At 38.4% G+C, this 8054-nt stretch overlaps 1 non-coding gene across 1 annotated transcript; it reads right to left on the reverse strand.

Moving 5' to 3' along the window:
- Positions 1–2051: 2051 nt before the first annotated feature.
- Positions 2052–2158, reverse strand: LOC141635266 (small nucleolar RNA R71). Its single transcript, XR_012539965.1, has one exon. It is a non-coding gene; the product is annotated as a small nucleolar RNA R71 (small nucleolar RNA).
- Positions 2159–8054: the final 5896 nt, after the last annotated feature.

Genomic DNA, 8054 nt, shown 5'->3' on the forward strand with positions numbered 1-8054 from the left:
CAAGTACTGGACTAAGTTTATAAAGTTGCATAGGTTTTTGCATGAAGATTTAATGGATTGAAGTAAGAATTACAAATGAAGGCAAATGCAAAGTCAAGCCCAAAATGAAAGTCCAAATTAAGGTGAAAGCTTTGGATGCTAAGGAGCTTTGGAAGCTAAAATTAAGAGGCATTATCGGGTGATTAAAGGAGCATTAAAACATGAACATAGAGATTCCTCGAGCAATTAATTGAGGAATTAAGAAAAAATGCCCGGATAACCACGCCCCTGATCGGGGTTGGCAACCCCGATCGGGGTTGACCCTCTCTTGCAATTTTACATTATGCCCCTATTTTCTTATATATAGGGGCCTTAATCCGTCATTAGGGATATCTTTTCTCACATCTTTCATATTCTATAATAGCCCTAAGCAATATTCTCTCATTAGTTTTCATTTGTGTTTTCAATATTGTTAAGCATTTGATTGTTAAAAATTTGGTTCTAAGTATTTATATATTCAAGCATTTGGTTCTACTTTGTTCTTTCTTGCAAGTTCATTTCCAATTCGGTAATTCTAATTCTAGTTTGTTTACTTTACGTTTCCATTGTTAATTATCGCATAGTTTTCATCATTAGTACTTTTATATCACATAGTTTAGTCTTACATTATATGCTTTACCATTTAGTTTACATCATTTCTATTAGCATGTCTATCATTTCTTACAACAAATTTTATAGTTTACATTTCGTTATGAGTAGCTAAATTCCTTAGTCTAGGGGCTAGGGAAGCCATGCAAAATCAAATATGTAAAATGATAAATTAGGTTGATATAATATTGTCAAATTGTTTCTATCACATGTTTGCATCATCACGTTTGATGTTTGTTTAAAGGCCTTATTCATTGATTAAGTTTGTTAATTCGTTCTAAAAGTCGTGAGGCATGGAATCGGATTAGACTAAGCATCTGTAGTAGGACGACCTAGTCATAAACGAGAGTTTCTCTAAGATCCGGTCTATGGTTGACACTAATATCGTAAGGTGGGTGTCTCTAAGCCTAAACAATTGACAATGTTGTTATTACCGAGTTTAACATAATCACATATTTACCTTTGCATATGCGACCCGACTCCCCTAAACAATCCCTTTTATCATATAGTTTACATCTTAATATTTGTTAGTCATCAAACCAAACAACAAACAGACCCAAACGAAATCGACCTTGATAAGAATCTTTCCATAGCAATTCATAAACGCAATTCCCGTCTTCTTGTGTTCGACCCCTATTACTACATTAATTTGTGTCTAGGGTAATTATCTTTGCATAGGTACACGATAGCCTATCAAATTTTGGCGCCATTGCCGGGGAGCATGGTTTTATTGCGTATTGATTTGTCGATTTTTATCTTGTTTTCTTTTGTCTTAAGGAACACTTGTTCCTTGAGACTGTTACTTATCATTTTCTAGAAATTGTTGTCTTATGCCCAGGTCCTCTCGTAGTAGAGAATTACTTTCACTGGATTCCGATCCCGAGAAAACCATTAGGAGAAGACGACGTTTTTGGAAAGAAGTGAAAGAAGCCACTTCTCCCCTGCAAGTTGAAAGTGCTAGAAAGTCTTACTTAGACGATCTAGAAGCTCTTGAAAAAGAGGAGGTTTCGAGTTCATCATCTCCACCACCACCACCATCTCAAACTAAAAAGATAGTGAAACTTTCCGATCACTCAAAGCCCACTGCGGCCATGCTTCCGGCCGGTATCACAACTACTCAAATTACCGCGCCGGGCATCGACATCAAAACGGATTTCATTAGACTTGTGGAGAGGAAGCAATTTGGGGGAAGTCCTTTGGAGGATCCCAATTTGCATGTGCAAAATTTCTGCGATTATTGCTCCATGATCCGACAAACGCGCGTCACTTAAGCCCTAATAAGGGAAATACTTTTCTCTTTCTCTTTGAAGGACAAGTCTAAGCTTTGGATCAATAGCCTTGAACGCACCGCTATGGGAATCGCCAATTGGGAGACATTGGCTCTTGCGTTCTATCCAAAGTTTTTTCCACCGGAGAAAACTCAGACTTTGAGGAGCCAAATCACCGGATTCCGTCAACAAGCTCTTGCGAGCTTATAAGAGGCTTGGGAGAGGTACAAAGAATTGCAAAGAAAATGCCCACATCATGGGTTGGATGATTGGTTTCTAGCTGTAACATTCTACAATGTATGTTGCGTCGAGTCCTGAAAGATTCTTGATTCCGCTAACAATGGGCGGTTTGATCCAATTGACACCGATATTGCTCATGCCACGATCGAATCTATGGCGGTCCATGACACACAATATGTCAATTCCCAAATTGTGCCACTCAAAGGTAATGAAGAATCCTCCGCCAATCCCGTCTTGTTAGCTCAAATCGCCTTACTCCAACAACAATTGGCGGAACGAGATGCTAGAGATTCCCTTCAACAACTCAATGTCGTGTCCTCTACAAGTCAAATCATTGTTTGTGATGGTTGCGGAGGTGCGGGTCATTACATCGCTCATTGCCAAGCTACTATTGAGGAGGTAAATGCTTTTCAAGCTCTAAGACAAAGTTCTTATCCACCGGGTACATTTTCAAATTCATATAACCGAATTCAAGAGTCCACCTGAATATGTCTTATAGAAGAAATAATGTTCTTAATCCTCAACCTCAACCCCCACCACAACAAAATGCCTATGTCCCTCAACAACAAAAGTATAATCCTCCACCGGGTTATCAAAACCATCAAAGACCACCACAACAAAATTACCAACAAAATCAACCCCACCACAAAATGGCCAACAAAACAACCAAGGAGGAGATAAGCTTGAGGGCTTGATAGTACAAATTCAAGGGAAATTGTTGGCTCAAATCCAAAAGAATGATCAAGCTCACAATGTCGCTATCAAAATGTTGGAGCAACAAGTGACTTAACTAGCCTCTTCTAGCTCTCAAAGGAAAACCGGTCAACTACCACCCCAAGGTACGCAATCACACGAGACCGTTAATTCTATTTCTTTGAGAAGTGGTACAAGCTATGATGGGCCGTCCATGACTTTGGGTGACGAAGTGATTGTTAAAAAGCCTAAGCTTGGGGGAAATGACAAAAAGAAGGCTAGTGAAGAGCCTCTTATTAAGGATCGTGTGCCATTTCCTCATCGGTTATTGATGCTAAAGAGAAAGAGCAAGCTTGATGCCAAGGATTTTGAGCCCCATATGCCCAAAGAAAGTGACAAAGTGATTATTGAGGAAGTCTCTCCTAATGCTAAGGAGGATGATGCCGTTTTTTAAAAGGTGGATGCTCCTAATGGAGTAGCGAAAGTGAAAGATGTGGAGGATGCTCCTCCAAAGGAAGTTGTTCAAGTACCGTTTCCCCATCGTCTAGCAAAGCACAAGGAGGAAGGTAAGTTCAGTAAGTGTCTGGAGGTTGTTAAGAATTTGCAAGTCACCGTCCCATTTATAGAATTGCTTACCCAAGTCCCCTCCTATTCAAAGTTTAGGAAGGAAATCCCCTCAAAGAAGCGATCCTTCAATGAGGTTGAGACCATTGCTTTCACCGAAGAGTGTAGTTCACTCTTACAAAAAAAGTCTCCCCCGAAACTTAAGGACCCCGGTAGCTATTATATTCCTTGCACTATAGGCACATATACCATTGATAAGGCCCTTTGAAACCTAGGTACTAGTGTGAGTGTCATGCCCTATTCTATTTGTGAAAAGCTTAACATGGGTGCTCTAAAATGCACAAGTATCACATTGCAAATGGCGGACCATTCTTGAAAGCGACCTAGGTGTCTTAAAAGATGTGCCCGTCAAAGTTGGCTAGTTTTTCATACCCGTTGACTTCCTCATACATGATATGGCCGAGGACTCACAAACCCAAATTATATTGGGTAGGCCATTTTTACACACCGCGGGTGCGCTAATTGATGTGAAAAATAGGAGGTTAACGTTAGAAGTGGGTGATGACCGGGTTACTTTTAGCAAAAACAACACCATTAGAAGCCCAATATTACAAGAGTCTTGTTATTTACTTAGCACTTTGGACTCTTCTAATGTCTCTTCAACACTTGGACCCTTACTGATGGATCCATTGGAGGATGATATTGGTGTTGTTTGTTTTGTAGGTGACAATGCTAAGGGCACTATTGCTAAGAGTGCCTAAAAGAAAGGGAAATTTTATTTGAACAATTTCAAATGGTTGTGAAATGAAAAAGGAGCTATGAAATGGAGCTTGGTTGGTGGCAAGCGCAATGTCGAAACTTGATCAAATAGCTTCTTAGGTTGTGAACCAGCGCTTCTTGGGAGGCAACCCAAGCTTTTTATCTGTTTTTATTTATTTCTTGTTTTTAATTTTCCGCAATTTCACTGTTTTTCATAGATTAGAAATAAAATACTCGACTTGACGATGTTTGTTTTTCTGATTTATAGGTGAAAATTAAGAAAAGGAGATTTAGAGGATGAAATAGCACGTTTCCCCATGCAAGCACCCCGTTCGGCGACGTAGTTTTCGAAAAACAGGACCGAATTATTTAATTAAGGAAGCAAAGTCAAAACGGCATGGACTGGTCAACCCCGATCGGGGTTGCCAGCCCCGATCGGGGACGTGGTTCTCCATTTTTCTGGCTGCTATTTTTACACGGGTAAGAAAAAAAAGGAATTCATTCTATCATTCTCCTAATACCCGACAGTACCATTCTCCTCTCTACTCTCTCATTTCTTCACTATTCTTCACTCAAAATCACTATAAAACATCTATTTCTTCATCATTTTGCAAGATTCATTCATCCATTAACATCATCAAGTAAGTTTTCTTCCCTTTTCTCTTGAATTTCATCCATTTCAATCAATTTAATCAAGTTCAGCAGACCCTAACTCAAATTGGGGGAATTTGATTTTATGCTTATTTGTACTAGAAATTGATTGTAGTATACTCTATTCATGTTTGTAGTGTGAATTAGTTCACTAATTCATTTTATTATGTCTATTTGGATGAATTTTAGGTTGCCTTAAGATGATTTTTTGTCTTAAATTTCAGAAAAATGGCACCAAGAAGACCTCCTACCCAAGGTGCTACTAAAAAGAGAAGAGGTGATGCGGAATCCTCTCGGGCTGCGGAGGATGTGCAAATGGAAGAGGTCCCTGTATGGCAAGACCCGGATTTTCCCGGAGTAATTTTTAATTGTCAAAAGCAATATGACAATTGGGTCATCCTAAGAAGCAAAGGTATAAAACCGACTAAGTTTATTAACCAAGCTTCTTTGAACAATATTGGAATTGATAAGAATGTTACGGACTTATTTAAGAACCTTGGTATGAAACATTGTTATACAATGGATTATAAGACCTTTCCCGAACTCACCCTTGAGTTCTTAAGCTCTTTTGAGTTTCATAGGTCGAAGAACCCCGGTTTTGTGCTTTTTGTGACTTTTCGATTGTTTAATGATGACCATAAGATGGACCTAGCGGACTTTGCTAATATCTTTCAATTTCCCCATAAAGACTTACCTATTGAATCACCCGACTCTTATAACCCCGTTTTGACATGGAATGCCATTTCTCACTTCCCTTGTCAAAGTTGGGACCATTGCCCTCACCAATACATACACTACCCCGACATTCGAGATTGGCAAAGGTTTATGGGATGGACCTTTTTTGGGAGAAATGAGCCTCACTTGGTGAGGAAAGTTGAGGTGGAGATTTTGGGTGCTTAAATGTTAATGGTGATGATAATTGGGGGATCAATATCCCCTACCACTATGCGGTCCACTTGACCAAATAATGTAACCCAAAGAATAGTTGTATTGTCTTAGGAGGTTTGGTTACAAAGATTGCTCACCACTTGTGTAGATTCAACCAAGAAAATACCGACCTAAGACCATTCCTAGTGTCTAGGGAAAAAGGGGTTGGGCTCGATTATGAGTATTTTCTTTCTTGTAGTTGGTTTAGGGATGCTCACCCTAATATGATTTGGAAAATCGGTAGGCAAGACTCCGTTCGTCTACCGGAAGAAAAGAAAGAAATTAAGGCCTTAGTTCACACTAAGCCCTATCATGAGAGTTCCCCTTTTACTAGACCAACTTACCACTTGGATCTATGAGGTGAGACATGTACCACCGTTGAACGGCGTGAGGGAGGTCAACCCTCTCAAGCACGCCATTCCACCTCTAGTATTCATTCACCCTCTAGTCTAGAAATGATGGATATGATGCGAGGCTTAAGTTTAAGTGTTAATACAATTCATGATGACAAAAGACTTGCATTACATCCCATTTATGATCATTTTGCTAGACAAGGAGTGATCCAACCCGAGGGTCCACACCCTTCATTTTATACTTATCCCCCGGGTGGATTTCCTCCTCCTACTCCCCCTTCTAACAATGATGCAGGTACTTTTACTACATATGCTCTCGGTCCGGATTTTTGTGGTTCGGATTATGAAGTTGAGGCATTACATGGAGGATATGGAGGGTATGGAGGGTATGGTGGTTATAGTAGCTATGGTGATGGTCTTGGTAGTGGCCAAAACATTGGTGAGTATGTAACTTCTCTTCAAGAGGATGATTTTAGTGGAAGTGGTCAACAAGGTGAAGCAAGTGGAAGTGGTAAGAATAAGAAAAGAAGGAAGGGGTTCAACTTTTGGCCCTTTTCTTAGATGAATGGTGAAGAAGTCCCCTGTATACATACTAGCTTGGGGAGAGGCTAGCAAGTCTTGTAAGTTTTATTTGCTTTGCATTTTAGTTTATCTCTTGCAACCCATTAAATATGACCTCTAGTCCTTCTTGTTTATGTGCTTTGAGCCATTTTTATGGTTTAGTTGGGTAATTTAATTGTTGGCACATTGAGGACAATGTTGTGTTTAGCTTGGGGGGATGGATTGTATTTGCATTGTAGTGTAGTTTGCATGTAGTGTAGAAAATTTGAAAATTTTTGAGAGAAATTTATGCTTTTTCCTTACTTGTAGTCTACTTTCCCTCTTGCTTATCCTAATGATAGCTTTTAGCTAATGATTTATTCTTTTATGATGGGATAATTGCTACATGGGGATGTCTTGACATAGTAGGTGGGAGATGGAAAATGAACCGAATAGGCTTGATCTTGACTATTAGCTAGCTACAAAATTGGTAAGGTAGAGCCTCTTTAGACCGATGCATCCATATCCGGTCTCTCTTAGGTGAGTGTAGGTGTCTCCTTAGGATATGTGTTTTATCAAAACGCACAAGTATGGTTCTTATGTCATCTCTTTATAAGCATGCATTCATTTGTTATAGCATTTTGGAGCCATTCACATGATAATAATTGCATTCTTGACCCCTTCACAAACATTTTTACCTAGCTACATTATAATTTGCCTACCTTGTTGAGCTAGTAGCTTTGTTTGGTCTTGTTTGGGTGCTCATTTGGGATTTGGTTCAAAGTTTGGAATATCATGTGAGCTTGGTCTTAATGCTCCAAGATTTAAATGAAAGAGAGAAAAAAGAAATGAAAGAGAAAAATGATGAATTGAAATGAAATAAATTGAGAAAAAAAAAATGAGAAGAAAAATGAAAAAAGCATGAAAAGAAAATGAAAAAAGAAGTATGATTTGAAAAGAAAAGAGAAGAAGAAGTTGATGTGAGAAACTCTCATGCATTATTTGAAAGATCATAGATCCATATTAGACTCTCTAATAAAAAATAAATTATCTCATAATTTATCATTTTGGTGATCTATGTAACATGCATGCAAATATAAAAGCATAAAAATAAAAGTTAAGGAAAAATAATTTCCTTACATAGATTTTTATGGTAGTATGGGCACAATCAAGATCTCTTACCTTGATTGTTCTTGAGATTATAACAAAAGGATGATCCTCTTAACAAATCTTCAAAGGGAAGATCTCCTAACAATGTGCACCCAAGAACTCAACCCAATTAAACTAACAAGTATTTACTAGTAACTAGTTAGAATTATTCCCTTGATAATATGTAAATATTACTAACACTCTTAGTAGTTATTCATTTTAGTTTACTAACAACTTAGTAAAGGATGTTTATTATTTTATAGCGAAGATAGACAAATTGTTG

The sequence above is a fragment of the Silene latifolia genome, chromosome Y (genome assembly GCF_048544455.1).
Source record: "Silene latifolia isolate original U9 population chromosome Y, ASM4854445v1, whole genome shotgun sequence".
NCBI classification, from domain to species: Eukaryota; Viridiplantae; Streptophyta; class Magnoliopsida; order Caryophyllales; family Caryophyllaceae; genus Silene; species Silene latifolia.